The sequence below is a fragment of the Opisthocomus hoazin genome, chromosome 7 (assembly GCF_030867145.1).
Source record: "Opisthocomus hoazin isolate bOpiHoa1 chromosome 7, bOpiHoa1.hap1, whole genome shotgun sequence".
NCBI classification, from domain to species: Eukaryota; Metazoa; Chordata; class Aves; order Opisthocomiformes; family Opisthocomidae; genus Opisthocomus; species Opisthocomus hoazin.
This window is the reverse complement of record NC_134420.1, coordinates 46,948,142-46,967,053: the sequence shown is the minus strand read 5'-3', so window position 1 is coordinate 46,967,053 and position 18,912 is coordinate 46,948,142.

Here is an 18,912-nt window from a genome sequence, read left to right as displayed (position 1 = left end):
AGAGAGAGATAGCACCCAGTCAGTCTCAGCTGCTACATTTTTCCTGATTTGTATGAAATACTGAACTTGTCTCTGTTGCAGATCAAAAGAATAGTGCTAGCCTGGAAGATCAGACACTCAGCAAGGAGATAAAACACCCAAGCACTCTAGAGAATGTTTAATTGTGTTTAGTAGTTAAAACAGCTCAAACGAGGCAGTAAGAAATCATCTATTTCCTGCTATATTAATACCAGAATATTGGTGGCTTATCTGTTGTCCATGGAGAGGAAGTGCAGGCAAGATTTAGATCTTGCACTGAATCCTAAATTCAATTTTCTGCTGGACAAAAGGAAGACAAGAATTTCTCCATCATTTTTGTACATCTAGCCTAGAAAATCTATTCCAACTTACTTAGTAAATACCACTTTGGATTGCAATTTTAGGGTAAAGAGACATCAAAACATAAATTTCGCCGTGAGCTTAGTTTAAAGGCTCAGCTTTAATAATAAGAATGATGAAATTGCATGAGGGTTAAAATACCATTAAAAAGGCACTTGTAAAATAACAGTGACTATCTGAGCTGGAAAGGTGTGGGAGTTTTTTATTATTATTAACTGTGGCTTTTTGAGGTTGTTTTGAGAACCTGTCTTCTTTGAAAAATGTTGAACTGTTTTCTTGCAGCTATCTAAAGCATGTGTCAAATTCAGCAATAATAATTTGAAGATGCATTTACTATTAAGGCATACTGTGGCCATATTTTGGTCTCCTATATCATTTGGCACAGAAATGGAAAATGCAATTTAATGAAAATAAATGTGTGATATCAAGTCTGAGGTCAATAAAGCTAATAGACAGTATGTACTTAATGGCATAAGTATGGAGAACATTGACCAGTAAATGGATTAAGACTTATGCTATAAATAATCTTTATGCCACCATCTCAGCCCATGAATCATGTAAAAGCAATTCATAAAGGTACTAGGAAACTAGAGTACCTTCAGCTTCTTTTTTTGATAACACTAATGATCTCCTGGATTGGGGAAATGCAGTAACCTAAAATGAAACCAGTTATTCACTTAATATGGGGCCAGAAAATCGCTAGCAAAACTTGGGGGAGGAAGAATTAGTGCAAAGATTCTAAAGCTGGTCAAGAGCCAACTGGGAGATAATGAGAGCCATCAGAAATGGGGCACACTGATTAAAATGGGGTTCCTTTTGATGTTCCTTAAGAGTAAATGGAAGCACTGAGTCTTTAACATTTCCTATAAAGACACTGCCACAAAACACTGAGTTGATGAAGTTTCCTGAATATTCAGTGATGGAATTAAAATCAACACAGGAGCCAGAAAGATTATATTACAATAAGTATAAGTAATCTTGAAGATTAAGGCAATAGGACCAACGTTCAAGTTACCTGTAAGCAGTACAAAATCATGTATTAAAAGGCTGTTTACTGAGAGTTCAGGTGTTAGAAAACACTTTTCTCCCTTTACGTTGTTCCCAAACTGGTAGGCATGGTCTGATCAGGACAACCAGGGCAACACCTATGTATTTCAGCAGCAGGCAGCATGGCAGTCCATCTAGCAGCCTGTGCTCAGAAACCTGAGCTAGCATAGTGGGCATCCAGAGCCAGACCCTACTTGCTGATGCACAAGATTGGCACTCAAAGCCATTTGTAACCCCACTGTTGGCATTTCTTTTTGGAGCTGTTTTGTCTTTTGTGAAATAATTTCATACTAACTGGAAGAGAAACAGGAACTCAAGTCCTCTCTTATCAGGTGTCCACCCTTCCTAATTTACAAGGTTGTATCCACTCTTTCTACAGATCAGTGAATACTGAATGACTGAACAGTTCATATAATATTTAACGACAATTCAACAACTTGACTGAGAATTACCTGCTACACGTTTGCAGCATTTCTTTCAGTGATGGCTGGCAGAAGATCAAGCCTATATAATTCATAGACAAGAAGTCCTTGAATCTATATTCTACATCCTACCTTAATGCTACCAGCACTGAGCTCTGATGAGTACAACACTGCTAGCCTTCCTCCATTTCAGGGGAAGAGCTGAGCTCCAGTGAAGCAGGTGTTTCCATTTAATGCAGAGACATCTAATTACTTCTGTGCTCATCTCTGCAGCACTTTCTACTGGGCAGGCTAGGCAGCATCCTGCTCAGTTTGGTAGCTCCTATGAATGTAGTGCCACAGAACATACAGATCACCAAACTTGCAAAGGCATGTTGTATCCTGAACAGCCATGATACCAAGGGATGTACAGAACGCGTATGTCCTTGCTCCTCCTCTATTTTCTCTGGGAACTGTTTCCAGAGCACCAGTTACAGAAATACTCCTCAACACACAAGCCAGGGAGCAGCTATGAGTCTTTCAGAATAACTCTCTGAAGGCCCTAAGTCCCTCATGAATGTTTCTATTACACTATCAAAATCAATAAACCAGTACAAAAAATGCAGTGTGCAAAGGCACACTAACAGACCGCATTGACTTATTCCCATCTTGCTAACTGGATTCATCTGTATTCCTTCTTTATTCCATTTCCTCTGCCCCAACTACAGAATCCAACAACGGCATCTGCATCTGTCTTCTCTTCTCCCTCCTGCTCTTTCCTCAGTTCTGCACCAGAAAAAGTAGCTCCGTTTTGAAGTGCCAGACCACTAAACAAGACATATGCAGTGCAAGTTTGCCCCGTTAACTCTCTGCCTTTCCTTTGGTCCTTCCATCCCTCTTGGCTACTGTTCTCCATCAATACCTATCTTTAAATAAAAATAGAAGCTCCTTTTGACAAAAGGTATTGGTGAGCAAGTCTCTGAAACTGTGGTGTCCTACTGCTCAAACCCATGCCCAAGGGGGTGGGTCTACACTCCAGCCTTTGCAGATCTCAGGTCTATTGAGCCTGAACGCTGTGATTTAGACTCTTGCAATTGGTTTCAGCCTTATGACATCCCTGAACCTAGCTTCATATCTCAATCATTTACAGAGTGGCATCATGGTCTCTGTCCTACTCTAGGATCCCATGTGCCAGGCGCACTTGGCTGGTCTGATTTGTAAGCTACTGCAGAGTGTGGAGGAATGAACTTAGCACATCTCCACATTCAAAGGAGTCACTCCCAGCTGCAGAATTCTCCTGTCACAGACTGACAGACACTCTCCTGTCTGAAAAAGAAAGTATCTGAGGTCTCTGATTTAGAAGCTCTGGGCATCACAGCTTTAATTCTTATCTTTGTTCTGGAAAGCACTATGCACAGACTCTAATTGCAGCCTGAGTAACGGAATAAGAAATAAATCATTATTAATAACACAGGCTACCCAGCATCAATTTTAAAAAACGCTCAGGTGGAAACATGCAAATGTTGCCTAACACAGTTTCTGCTTTCGAAGAGGCCTCTAAATTGACGATTTGCCTTGAACAGAAAAAAATTAACATTGCTTTCCAGACAGTTATCCAGAAATGGCTGTAGGCACTGTGGCTGAATAGGCTATTGGTCTGCATCCCAAATACCTAGTGTAGCTGGGAAGCAGGAGGGAAGAACAGGACAAACAGGGTGAGTCACAAACAGATTTGACACAGCTACAATTTCAGCACACTTAATTTTTCTCCTATTGGATTTAGGGTCATCTTTGTGGAGTTTGCCCAAGCAAAAATTTCCTCTTGCTTCAGGAGGATTTTTCCCCAGAGAAAAAGTGCCAGAGTAGGATGCACTGGTTCAGGAGTGTTCTGGAGGGAAAGGCTGTCTTCCCGCATTGTTTGCTCGGACTTGATCCATTTCAGTTTTACATGTTGGTGATCACGGGGTGTTTTGGCAGATATCTCCTGGAAAAAGATTTGGAAAGGGCTTATCTGACTTCTCTGGAACAGCCAAATAAATACTGATTAAAACATGTATGCTTTTCTGCGTATGATAAACAGGATCACTCAAGTTGCCCAGCAAAGTACTGTGTGCGTTGACCCAGCCTCATGCCTTTCCCACCTTTAAAGAGCAATGTGCTCTACCTTTCAATGCTTCTCAGTCCACACTAGCTGCTCTGCAAAAACACCATAAGAAAATACAGAAAACAAGTCAAGCTGGACATGAAAAACTTATCACCTATACTCTCATGTATTAACTTTAATAAGCATGAGATTTATGCTGATTACTTTTATCTTATTCATGAACACAATTTTATTTTATTCCACTATCTTTAATAAAGGCAGATTTATCTCCATGAGTTCTTGGATTGACCGTACTACGTTCATGGAGGTGAAATAACTGCAAATGAAATCTCAGCTCACATCTTCTGTACCAGTTACCTCAAGTGCTAGCAGTTTGAGCACTGCCTTAAAGATACCATTTCCGTAGTATCTTTTCTGTATGCTGTGTGTTCAGACAGGTAATTGATGAGGGCTGCTGTTAATAGCTTCCATATTTCTTCACTGTCTTCAATATATCAGTAATATTTGCCAAAATGTGACAAGTACAAGACTCAGTTGTAAAGACAGAGCTGTTCAAATTTGTGTTTGGACATAATGTGTCTAAGAACATAGGATGTTACACGAAATGTATAACTTCTGATAATTAGTCAGGGTAACGAAACCTTTTTTCTATGCACATTATGAGAAAGTCATCATGGTAATACGTACAATGTGTTACAATGAGATGGGAAGCATACCACAGGAAAATAAATATTAGTCCTGTAATTGAGGAACTGTTTTCATACTCAGTTTGGATTTGTCTTTTTCCTCTTTAACGATGTACTGTGTGACTACACATGTGAGCACAGTGATATTTCCACTCACCTGCCATCACATTTACGTAGATTCTGAATTCTTAGGTATAGAAGATCTTACTATGCACAAATGCTGCTTTTCACATTATACAGTCCTTCCTGTTTGGTGGATTATTCATCTTGCTATATTTGTACCTGTTAAAGTAAAGCACATACAGTAACTCCGAATTACCCTTGTCAAAACTATTATTTTAGAGGGCTCTTGCACTCACTTTCACAACAGAAAAATTCAAAAGATGGCAACATTTTCCTCCTTTACGATAAGAACACCACCAAAGGGAGAAGCTGGATTCCAGCAGTGATTTCTTTAGAAAACTTGTGAGCAGTCTCTGAAGAATTTCAGCATTTTCAGGACTAGATACATTTTAAATACATTCTAATATTGTGACCAAAACACCTGATGAGAAAAGAGACTTGCACGTGTTCAGGATCTGTTCTGGATTTGATGCAACAGACGTCCGTAATCTTCTCATACTTCAAAGCATAACAGACATCATCTTGCTTCTTGCTTCAGAGATTACTCTCTCTGGGGTAGATTCTATATCTTTTATAAAGTAACTCTCCACTCCTGGAATGAAGCATGGGCAAAGTGGATGTAGACACATGACACAATTACCCTTACCACATTTGCTTTTCCTCCATATTTCTCTAGTTCTTTCAGGATACTCTTTCCTGACATTGCTCTTCCCTCTTGTCTTTCATCTGCATCCATGAAGAGGGGAATCAGGTTCTTTTAAACGGGTGAAGCTCCTGTGAAACTAGTGGAAAATGTCATCATTTCATGATCAAGTAAAAGGAGGGAAATCCACGTGTGAAGTCATGAAACAGTAAATAGTGAAACTTGAGCAGCTCTCTGTGCATTGAAGTCGGCAGTTTCAGGAAGATGCAAAAGCGAAGAAAAGTTATATATTCCACAGAGCATTCAAGGTGGTCTTTCTAGCTCTGTAGCAAAACAAGGAAGTGTTATGTTCTTTGGAGCAAGGCTCAACCCAGTGTCTCAAACCAAACAGCTAGTTCTTCTAGCAATCAGTTCTTAAACTCACAATAATATTTTTATCTCTGCCTCAGCCTTAAAACGGAATTTAGAAATCTTGAGAATTCATCTCCCCCAAACCACACACTCTCATCCAGCTAAATAGATTTCAGAGAAGTGCAGATGAAAGAAAGGTATCTATAACTCATTCGATTGTCAGGTCATCCTCAGTGCTATATGGCTTCTCAGCATTATAAAGTACCTTCTCAGAATTATAGATAAAGTCTAATGGCTAATTTACAATTAATAAAAACAATAAAAAGAGTGTTATCCTGGATGTAACGGCAGAGAAGCCAAAGAGCAGGCACTGGAGTTGAACTGAAGAGACAATGTATGATTTTCTATGCACACCTGCAATTCACCTCGTGCTGATGACGTATTTCTGATCAGACAGATATAATACCTACACCGTTTCTGTTTTCATTTGTGCTGTATCTCCCTCAAAAGTCCTGTTACAGTCAATGAATAAAAGTTATGGTATGGGATGTTATTAACATTGAAATAATGAAGGAACAAACTAATGTTATTGATGCCAGTTCAGCGAGCCAAACAAGCCTAACTCCTGCCCTAGCAGATATGGGGGCTGAAATGCCAGTGCTGTACTTTCATTCCCAGTCCCTCTAGCATTAAAGTTACCATGTTTTCAGAGGAAAATGTACCCAAGAAAGAACAAAAGTAATGTGTTTATAAAAGAAAACGCAGTATGTTCTCACTTCTTTCTGTAAAGATCAGCTTTGAACTGAACTGATTGACTGACTCCAGATGATGCCATCACTTTGTATAGTACCTAAAGGACTACAGAGGGAGAACAGTTCTAGCACTCAGCAGCATTTTGCATGGGATAGACAAATTCAAAAAGTCATGTTCTGTGAAAAGTAATAATGGAATTTCTCAAATCTTGCTTTGCTCTCAGCATCCTGGGGTGACAGCCTACCTGACTCTGAAATGGTCGCATGTCTCCTGGGGACTCCAAGTTGAGGGACAGCCATCAGGGAGCCTGGCAGTGTCCTTGTGTTCTTCAGGACCATGTGAGCATTGCCAAACCCAGGCTGTGGATCGCTTGGGTTCCACCTGGTCACCATTTTCTGGTGGAAAACCATACAGATGGAAACATTTAACCAGCTCCACCAGATACACAACAGTTTTGATCTAACAGCCTGTAGCTTTCTTTTCAAGCTTGGGACCAAGGTGCCGGCAGCAGCAAAACTGTGTAGCTTTGTCAGCATTTGCAGAAAGCAAAGAGGATGCCTGTAGCAATATTAGTTCTGTAATTTGCTTAGCCCAACCGCAGTGGGTGACAATATGCAAAAATCTAACCAGTCCTACTGCTGACATTAATCTATTGCTGTCACTTTGATCGTTCTGTGACTAAAAAGCAGAAAGTCACTTGTTCAGGTCTGGGAGAAGGAATTAACACTGTTATGGAAAAACTGATGTGATTCATACAAGGCATGATCCTGGAAGAGGTTAAACACCCTGGGTTGCTACTGACCTCCGATGGGAGCCAGGAGATTTACAGGTTCATTATTCCACAGTATTTCTCTTGCTATAAGCATTAAAATCTACCCCCTTTAAACTCTGGCCGTGATACCATAGTAAAAAGGAAGACAGACAGGAGGATTGTTTAAACTGGAGTGTCATGCTCTGCTGAAAATGAAAGGACTCCACCTTTAAAAAAAAATGTCAAAGTTATTATCCCCTTCACCTCTGCTAACAGATCTGAGCTTTCTCTTTTAGCCTGGCAGTATTTTAACAGCAAGAGGGGAGGGAAAAACTAGGAAAAAAAAAGCAGAACAAAAAAACTTTCAAAACTGTCCTTTTGAGCACTGAAACAAGCTGTCTGGTGAATCCACCAGATAGAGTGTCAAGGGGGTTTCATGTTCGTTTGCTTTATTTTTTACACATTAGCTACAGAAGGTTGGACCAGATCCTGAGTTGAGCTGTACTGTATTGCTCTGTACAGCGTAGGATGTGTTCATCTGCAACTACATCTAATAATGCAGAATTTGTTACATGCAGGGATATTAGATATCTAGTAATACGCATCTTTGAGAAAAAAAGGGAGAAAAAAGGCCTTTTTCCCTTTTATGAAATCTGCTTGGGTTTAATTCTCAGGAGAATGCATCTTGTGCCTTTCGGGATATTTGGGTTTGTCACAGAATAAGGCTCACGTGGCTTATCAAAACGCTGAAGTTTTTACATTAAAGAAGCAAATAAAATTGTCTTTTTAAGCATGTTTAGTCTCATAAACTTGAGTTACTCTTGTGGAGTGGGGCGCAAAGCAATAAAAGCATAGGAAAAGGAAGAAAACATTTTGCTGACCTCTGCAAAATACTTCCTTCTCTTGTGTCTGATGCACAGCTATGAGCATGCCTAAGGGAGGAATCCACTGAAACTGGGCACTGCTGAAAGAGTAGGCTCTCCATGGTACGCCTCATGAAGGCTTCAGTCTTCCCTGAGTAAGGCAGCCAGGGTCCAAACAGGCTGCTCCTTTGCAATGAATGCTGAGCTCAGTCACTCTACATTGGTTGGCTGAGAGCCAAAAGGACACGTCCTTCTGCTGGGACCCATCAAGTGCGGGGCTCAGTATTCCTCAGTTTCTGATGCACTTTCTGGACTATCATACTAGAAATCAACAGAAAAACGATACCTAGTACTACAGAGTGTTCCTCAGTTCTGTCTATGATGCAGTTAATGTTTTCCGAGAAGGCAAAAATATTTGCTTCTGTGCAGGCGAAACTCTCTGGTGGATATGTCTAACTTGAAGCATCTGTCTACTTAGTACAAAGGAGCAATATGAGGGGAAAAAATTATGGCCTGAGAAAAAAATATTTAATATTTGTAACAGGATAACTTCGAAAGGTTCGAGTTCATCGCAACTCAAAAATGCTAGGGGAGCTGCTGCATTCAAAGCTGTTATTACTTGACTTGTCAGATTATTTATATTAAATCACTGTTTGTCATATTGTTGATGTATAGTATTGGCACTAATTCTCTTAAAAATGAGAACCAGCTGCGACAAAAACAGACAACAAGGGGTCATATACTGTATGATTATGCTAAATAAGCATCATCAAATAAATTAGTAGGAAATTCCTTCAAAATATTCTCTCAAATCTGTATAAAGAGTTCCCTGATGATAGAGAAATGGTGACCTGGAGACATATTTTGAGGAGTTATAAGCACAGATAGCTTCTATTCTATGCATAAATATGCAAGCATTGCTGAAATGCATTGCTCTGCCTGGCCAGGCTGCATTGCCTTTTGGTGTAACTTTTTGTTACGTGTTCATGTCATGCACAACATATCCAGGCTTTGGTTCATTACTGAGGGTCCTACAGATCATGAGGATGAGAATCCTGAACATCACCTCAGTACTGCTTGTTAACAGGAATTCATGGACAATTATTTGGTCATCAGTGTTACTAAACATTAAACTAGGCAGAAATTTATGATTTCAAAAATCGTAGTGCTGAATGATCATCATTCCCAACCTCTAATCCTCCTGCATGTGGTATAGTTTGTGGTCTGCGCTCAGCACGCCGACCTAAAAACCTGATTGAGACATCCTGCTTCAAAGCACAGTGGCATCTTGTGCCCTGTGGAGTCAACAGTGAGAGAGGGACCTCCAGGGATCCCATTCCAGATCTGAATCACTCCCTGAAGGGACCTTTCTATGCATGAACTTAGGCAACTGTGTTTCCTAACAGACATCTAAGTTAAGTGGCCAAAGTTAAACACAATTATCCAAGGCATTGTTATGTTTCTGTAATGTTATGCAATTTATGATATCACAGATAAATAGCTCAATCATGGTATGTCTTAGAGGACCCTGGTTAAAAGACTGATGAGGACATTTACATTGGCAAATCAGCCATCGGTTGTTTTTGCAGACTTTCACAAACGCAGATGCTGGGATGCCAATATTTCTTAGGTGTTAATATTCCTGAATATTAATGTAGGGCATAGAGTACCGCAGCATGAATTATCACAACTGTCAATAACAAACACTGCCTTTTGTTGTCACTGCGCAGGCAGGATCATCCTGTCCTTGCCACCTCTCCACCATCTTTCACACCTGGTACCAGGCACAGTGTGTGACTTTCACCCTCCAAGTGTTAGACAAGCACTGCTCTACTCTGAAGCATACTTGCTGCTGCTGAGGCTAGACCAGCCACAGCCATGACACCCTTGTTCCCTCAAGCCAAGTGTTCAAGTGTTGGAACAAACATGACACCCTTGTTCCCTCAAGCCAAGTGTTCAAGTGTTGGAACAAACGATTCTCCAACACAAGGCTTTTACAAGAATGTCTGAAATTATTGTTCTGAGTTTCACAAAGTGCTCTGAAGACCAGGAAAAAACAACAGATCCTCTGGTCTGCTGTTTATGCATCAAAGGATTGAGCTAGCTTCTGCTATCTGTCTTGACTCCTGGCCATCTCTTCCATGGCTTTGCTGGTTGCAGGCCTTCATCCTCTTAGTACGGCTGTCATTACCTGCTCCCAGAAACACACTTCTGCTGCAGTGAGATACTGAATGCTGAAATGCTGGATCTGCCCTGCAGATTCTGGTTCAGATAACCTTGTTCAGTGATGATTCCTTATTAGAACCTACAGTGTAAAGTCTTCCAGTTAACTAAGCCTATGTGCTGCACCCTTTTAATACTCATTTTTTAAATGAGAAACCCAGCATCTCAGAAAAATAGCACCTATTACATCTTTGCAGTTACCTTCATCTATCCAGTTTGCAATTTCCTTAAAGAATATCCTATGAGAAGAGACCTATTCTCCATATTACTCTTCTGGTAGACATTAATTATATCCTTCTCCCTATCCCTCCCATGTCCTTGAGAAACAAGAACGTGTCCTTGGTTCTCTCAGGAGTGTTTCTGAACATTCTGCTTTTTCTGGATCACTCTTAACAGTTTCACCACCCCAAACTACTCAGAAAACAACACCACTACTAGCATTTGTTTTGTTTTAAAATCAGCCTATTCTGGTTGTCCTAACCTGCCACGTATAAGGGAGTGTATGTTGTCTTGAGTTTCCATGTGAATTTTATCTGTTGTAATTTCAAGTGTCTATTCTAGACTCACTTTCTATTTGCACCATATCAGTTGCTTATTTCAGTTCATTTTGTTTCTCACTGATCCAGAACTAAGCTTCTACTTTTAAATGTTGCTTTTCATGAATGTGAAGTTAGAACTTTTTGTTCCTACAGTAACTTGGTCTTAAAAAATCCTGTTTTTTCCTGACAGCTTTTTTCTTTCTTCTTGATCATTTATACTCTGTTTCACTCATTGTTTTGCCTGAATTTGGCCATCTTAAGTACCATATAATCCCACATGGCTCTATCCTCCATTTACCCATACTAAACACTACCTGGTCTACTACAAAGCATTGGTTTTCCTGTCCAGTTACAACTTAAATTTTGTTTGCTATAATAAAGCTTGAAGCAGAGTAGAGTACAGGAGGGCAGACACCTTTCCATCATAAAATTTTCTCTTTTTTTTTGCAGCAGTGCCTGTCAAGCTCTGTCTACACATTAAAGACTGCGGTCCTTTGGGGTACAGTTTCTCCTTCCACACATTACCAAAGCAATTGCATGCACAAGCATTCACCCAATCCTCTGGTGCAGACCTATGATCTATTACAAAGCCTACCTGTACTTCCTCCCAAGCATTTGAAACAGTACATTGATTCATATGCATTCAAGATGTTATAGTTCTGAGTTATCAACAGTATCTTTAACATCAAATTTAATTTTCTCAGTCTCTATTTCCTAAACAGGTTACAGATAGAGATTTTAACATTCTAGTCATACAGATCCTCCCACCAGGTTTCCATAACACCAGTTAAATCAAATTTCTTCTCATCAGTGAGAATTACCAGTTCCCCTAGATCATTAGTCAGTCTTGTAGCATGGGTAAATGATTTAGTAAAAAATATCTTGCCTCCACATTCCTTGTCAGATCAGACCACTTTGTTTAAGACACACTGAGTTTAAGCAGATACTGCCTTTACTGTCATTATACCCCTGGGTCATGTTGCTACTTCTCTTCCTACTCACTCAAGCTGGTCTCCAGCTGAGAAAATTAGTTCCCTATCTGTAAGATACAGCCTGTTCTGGACAGTGGCACCAATTCAGAGTAAATTGTGACAAAGTTCAGCCCTCCAAACCCTTCTGTTTCCACCAGTCAGCTGTCCAACCACTCATCTCCAAGATGTTCTCTCTTCTGTTGTTCATAAAACCAGAAAGGTCACTTGAACTTTTATCATCTTTGCTTGTCTCCTGTACCTCCCTTATTATTTGTGCTGTTCTATGTAATGTTTTTGATTCCAATGTGTGTTTTCAGCAGAGCAAGGTTTGACTAACTGATCATCCCATCCAATATTACTGTTATATTTCCATATTTTTGCACTTGGAAAACAAGACATTTGTTTCCTTTGTTAATTTTCTTTATAGTTATTTTTATTTAGACTATGGACAGCACCCCTTTCCATTTAAGATATCTTAAGAAGCTCTTTGTTCCTGTTTATTTCTTATAATAAGGACGTTTGTTGAAGTCCCTCTAAATAAGTCCTGTTTCTCAGCAGGTGACTCAATAGGTATCTGATATTGAGACAATACCGTTAGTTGGATCAAGCATCCCTTAATTACTGATCACTAGTCAACTGACTCATTTCACAACATAATCAGTTCTCTTGCCACTAGCCCTTTTCCTGACTAGTGGCAATGAATTCCAAATCTAGTTGCCAGAAAAGCGGTTTTTTCATTCTGCACTGTGCTGAACTTGGCACTTTCAGATCACATATCTTATCCTCCAGAATAGCCATCAATTTGCACTTCATGCATCATAAATCTCTCCAGTCTTTCAGCAGAACAGTATGACACCGCAAAGACAAGTCACAGTAAGGGTTTCTTTACTACTCATATTAAGCACACAGCTCCCCAGTACCCTTTCGCTTCCAGCATGGGCTCTGTGTAATGAAAATATTAGTAATGAACATTTGTGAGAAATCGTATGTGTACTGATCAAGACCCTTATTGAAGCAGAATGGGAAACCCATAGCAGTATCAGACAGGGCTGCATTCATGATAAAATTTTAAAGCACTGCTTTGAAATATTTGAATCAATGGACCTTGTCAATCTTTTTCATGTCTTGCAGACCACTGTGAAACTAAAAAACTCTGAATGAACAGAATAATAAAATAAGTACGCACAGAATTCTTCAGGTTACATGGGACCTCCGGAGGCTACCCAATCAACCTCCACTCAGAGAAGAGCCCTTACATCTATTGCTGCTTTGTATGATTCCTGCAGGCCTCTGACCTTGTCTTGTGGGCCAGAGACGCTTTACAGAAACAGACATGAAGAGCTACAGCTCTTCCTATTCGGACCCGTGAGACACTGGGTCCTCAGGATATGAATAGATATGATCTCTCAGCTAGAGTCTGAAAAACTGCTTTACTCAAGAAGGAGATTTTAACACTTCTGTTAAAAAAATATCCTTTACACATAGCAATACATCAGTACACAAGCTACAACAAAATTAAACTGTAAAAAAGGTGAAGATGAGCTAAAACCCTAAAAGCTTTATGTGGTAGTTCCAATCATTACAGCTCTGATGTGACTTTACTATCTTACTGTCCTTGCTTATATAAGAGAGTGAATGAGCAAAACAAAGTTGGCAATGGCCTTATTGTGGAGCAGGGATCGGCTTGGAAGTAGCAATCAGATACCACCAATTGCAATCAAGAGTTAATGTATATTGCAAGTTTTACCAGTTTAATTAAAAACTTCGGCCAACATCACCCTGGTTGTATTGCCAGGTTTCACTAAATGGGTTTAAGAACCACATTCTTAGAGAAACCTGTATAACTGAGCAGAGATAAGGCTAGAAGTAAGTAGTGATAACCCAGCAGAGAGTCAGAACTACTTCTAGGTGTAGCAAGAAGCCCCAGTATTAATTCTTCAAGATTCTTCTGCATTTTTGAAAACAATAACAGAACTTGCTACATTTGTCTTCCATGTCGCATCATGAATCTTACAGCAAGCCTTGCAGCTTGTACATTTACAAACTCCGTGCTTTGCCTCACTTCTGGACGTATACTTTTTTTTATTACCTAATTCATTCACCCATTACTTCTTCAGACTAAAATCAAATGCCACTTTAAAGCTATTTTTTATAGCAGGTCCTTTAGTGTCAGGCTGTAGAAGGAAAGAGTACAAGCCTTAGTTCAGTGACAAAAATACGGAAAATCACTGTTAAACAACTAACTTGTGTAAGTTCATGCACTAGCTGGTCTTTGCAGGTCACAGAATTTCTTGATGATAAATGCAGGATTTCAGCTGTCTGCATACCTGTCGATGCTACAAAAAGCTACAAAAATATCATGTAACTAGACAACAAAGCACAGCACACACAGAAACACACTCTGAATTTAACAAATGGGAATCTATCAGAGAGCTATCTACCTCTCCAAACCATTTCTTTTAAATTTGTAGTTTCTGAACCTCTCCTCTCAAACCAAAATGAAAGAAGTAATGAAAGCGTTTTCAGGAATCAAAGATGGACAACGGGAATTTGGAGAAGACCTGAAACAAGTTTTAAAAAAGTGCTGGAGGCTTCTGAAAAGTGATGAAAACAATATGTGATGTTTTCCCAGAGACGCCTGGCTGATAGCCTGCAGACAAAAACCATGCCTTTGCTGCTGAGACAGCCTTAAAAAGTGTCCTCACAAATTGGCAAACTCAACTGCAGCACCAGGCTGGGACAGCAGCAAGAGCCAAAATTAAGAACTATCTCTTCAGGAGCAAGAGATATGAGGAACACTGCAGAGCTGTGCTGGAGGATTTCAAAAGCACCCAAATTAAATTCAAGGTCTTGAATCTTTTCTCTGAAGTACCTATGGGTATATTTAAAATACTGCCGAGATCTGGAAAGGCCCAGCGGTACCTTCTACAAGCGCAGGGTTTCCTCTCTCAGGAAAATGTCATTTTCTCAGTGGCTGGTCCAGTCTGTGAGGTAAACTCTCTGAAGAACCGGGAACACAGAAAGTCACTGACATCCTCACCTTCTGCTCCAAGGTCGAGGTAGATTTCCATCTTGTAACAAGCTGTTGCTACAAAAATCCTATCAAAACACTGCACTTTACTGAGCACATTACACTCCCTACAGCGAGGACCAGAGAACAAACATATGACAGATGGCAGTTAACGATGCTTAATGCACTGGTGAATGGTATTCAGATATTGTGGTGATAAAGGTTGTAGCAGAGTCGACACAGAGGAAAACAGGTAGAACAGAGGATGCTCGGGTCATACAACAAGGCACTGACATTGGGAAGGATGAGTTTATTGTTTGGAAAAGTACACGCAAAGGATTCGGTTACCTCCACCATGAAATCACATATCGTTGTTAAAAAGGTTTCAGTGATCTCCATCTTAACATATATGTGTAAACAGATTTTTATTGAGAGGGTGACATATTAGTTTGAAAGCTTGCAAAGAGGACCCATCCCCTCAGAGAAGTCTCTTTTTGCTCCACTGAGTTCCGTATGTCTGTGGAACATCTGACAGGTGTGTGTTACTACAGGGTAGCTGGTAACCTGGTAAATTTGATGAACGTACAGCACGAGATAAGTGCATGCTCAGCTGCTAAGTACTTTGATACAGATAGTTTTACTTAGATAAATATATTTAAAACATTTGGGCACTGCTTGCAGTTTAAAACCAGGGGGAGAAGAAGGAAAGGGGCAAAGAGAAATAGCTTTATGCTAATTCGCATTTCATCTTATTTTCTGTTGTGCAATGAAAGACAATCTCTCCCTCCTGCTTAATTTGGAGGTGGAAGCAAGGTTAGACAATGAAGGAGAAAAGGTCAAGAGGTTCAGTAATCTAGTGCTGGGTAACTGCAGCTGTGTTATTACCTACCTCAACCTTATTTTGAAAAGAATAATACCTTCCCCCACTTCTGAGTGTTCTTCTTTTTTTGCAATAAGTGACTGGACATTTCTAAACCGCCATGGTGCCCAAAGAGTCAACATGTATAGATTATGTTTACACTAATCCTTGAACATTGTACTCTTTCCCTGCATAAATCCTGACCCCTTTCCAAATTTAGTAACTCCAGTTGCACTTTCTCTAGTCAAAGATCAAAATTCATGATGCAGTTATGGGATTTAAGGCTATGGAAAGCTACTGGTTATTAACAAAACTCTGCATTGAATTAAATGTTTATGCTTCTATAATCCTGACCCCTCAGCTCTATGCTGATCTGGTGTCTATCAGTAGTTTTCAGTTCAGACAGCAGCATTTGTTCCTCATGAAATCATCCCAGCCTTTCACCACCAAACTCTTACATAAACTCCCCATCTACCAACCATTCACTTGATGCACGTGTCCAAGATCAGTTGTGCACTTCAGCACCTGAATCCAAACCCAGCACTGTGTTACAGCCCTTGAATCCATGCCGCACACAGGAGGTAGGAGCCACAGAACCAGCTTCTCCAGTTGTGTAGCCTTAGGGACAGAGGAGAGGAAGAAACAGGGAGGGTAAAATTCAGAGATTTTTTTTGTGACTATGCATTCCACTTTAAAATGTCTTTGGGAGATGGCAAAAGAAATGCATTTCTTGTGGACCTGATTCAAAGCTCACTGAAGTCAATGGCAAGACCTCACAGACTTAAAAAACTTCAGATTAGGCCACTGGTATGATTTGGTCCATTATCCTGTGTCCTCACTGTGGTTTTATGTAATATTGCTATGATTTCCACTACCATTTGCTTTGATTCTCTTGCTCTGCTGTTCTAAATCATACAAGAGTACAAGAGTAGATTTGGAAAAGAAATCTGAAAGCAATTCCAGTTCCTCCTGTCCATTTTTTCTGACTGATCCAGCATTACCACAGAAAATTTATAAGTTCCTGATCCTTTTATTAATATATGATTTCTAATGAAGACATTGACACATGACTGTATCATAAAAGCTGGATGTTTTAGAGGAAAAGTCTACTAAGAAATACTAAAAGAAAACCAGCTTGACAGCTCACAGCAAGAATAGCTTGATTATTGGTTTCTCTGACCTCATTATTTTTTATTTTTCTCTGAATTCTGCCCTGCAGGTAAATTAATATAATAACTACACTCAGGGGACCAGTAAAATTAATATATTCATGCGTAACTATATTGCATATGAAACTTTATGGGCAATGACTCAGAATGTTGTCCTATGCTAATATGGACGCACTGTCTAAGTCTTAGAGTCTTCTGTTATATGACAACCTGAAAAAGGCTCAGACTGGTAAAAAAAAAAAAATTGTTCAAACAGAGAAGTTTTGTAAAATTAGAACTATTTTGTTTACCTTAAACTGCTTTCCTGAAGCAAATATATTTACATTTTCATTTACAATAAGCCACACAAAGGCACCATCACAGTTTCAAAATATTTGTAGACATTTTTAAAATTTGCAGACCCACTCACTAAGAAGAAAGTGGCAGAAAAGAGAAAGGATAAGAAAAATGAGATTGGTAATGAAAGATTTCCAAGGAAGAGAAGTCTTGACTAACAGAACAAACAAATAAACAAAGAAGATGTCTAGACACTTTGTAAAACACAGTTCATGAAGATTAAAACTTCTTGTGAGTGAAAAATCAATGGAATTTCCAATTAAACTAAATTTGAGGAAAAGTGTTTATTTGGTCAAAACAACACATGTGGACATTTTGAGAACTAGGAGTCTAGTCCTCATTTAAGATAGAAATGTACTTTAATTGTATTTTTTTCTGTATAAAAAAAGGAAGGGGACATTATATGAGATCAAAAGTACAGTAAAGTTTTCACATCCTCAGAGTCAGTTCCCTCTAGCTCTAATTACCTATTTTTGACAATTAGGGATTCATAATACCTTTTTTTCTGTGAAAGGGTGAAAACTTCATAACTTCACACTGTTCTGAAATGATAAAACTGTTTTTCTCCTGCCTTACTTACAAGCAGGCAGATCTGCGGAAGGACTATGTGAACTGTCCCTTCGCTTCCAAACTTGAGTGTTTAGGACACCTCCCCCCTACTTCTGAAGCCAGGACTTCTGTATGGACACTCATGCAATCAGGGCCTCTTAAACTACCTTTCCTCCAAAGGCTTGCCTGTACCTTACAGTTACACCTGCCCTGGTTGTATGCTATGACCCTCCATGGAGCAGAGAGGAAGCGAGAGAAGCTTGGTTGTGAACCAAAGTCTGGCTAAGCTCATGAGGAATCCCAGTTTCAATGCAGAGATGAAGAGAGTGTAGGTGGGAAGGGGCAGTAATGGGGCCTTACAGTAGCATCATCTTCCAGTAGCACTCAGGGCTTCTTAAAAAATAGAACAGTCATACCGTAAAATGTAACCTTCAACACCCAGCAGAAGAGGATATTCCCAGAAAGACACAGCATTCTGAAAAACAGCTCTAAAGGAGAGGGAAGAGACTAGCTGAAGGCAGGAAAAGGCAGGGATATGAGCAATCATAGATGACTCACTGCGATGCAATGAACTCATGCTCATTTCAAATGGATATGTCACACTGCTCTAGAATATTGTGAAGTATTGCCTTAAGCAAGCAATTAAAATTAAAGAATAGTTCAATGATAGATGAAAATTTTTTTGGAAAGCACATAACTTGCTATTAAAGCTTAAAGTTATAATTCTTAAAATGTGTCATAATCTGTTTTTTAAATGTCAGAATGTGATTTTTTTAATGAGTAAATATAGTGACAAAGTTTGTACCGAATGTAATTATGTTGCTAGACAGAGAGAACTGAGAAATATTCTACCACTCTGTGGTAAAGACTGTTTAATTTCAACAGCTAATTAATGACTTAAAAACATTTACTAGCCGACGAAACATAAAGGCACATGAAGTTCTCCCCTGTCTCTGTTGTCTCAACTGATGAAGACCACGACTTTATGAATAAAGCACTAGCTTCAGCTGCAAAAGTGTGTGGGATATTTGGTGAATTTAGTGAATGAACGGATTGTCTCAAACATTTTTGTTAAAAACTCTGTATGTCACCATACTGATAACTAAGCCCAGATTCAGAAAGGAAAAGTTGGATCCTTGCTTTATATTTTGCTGCC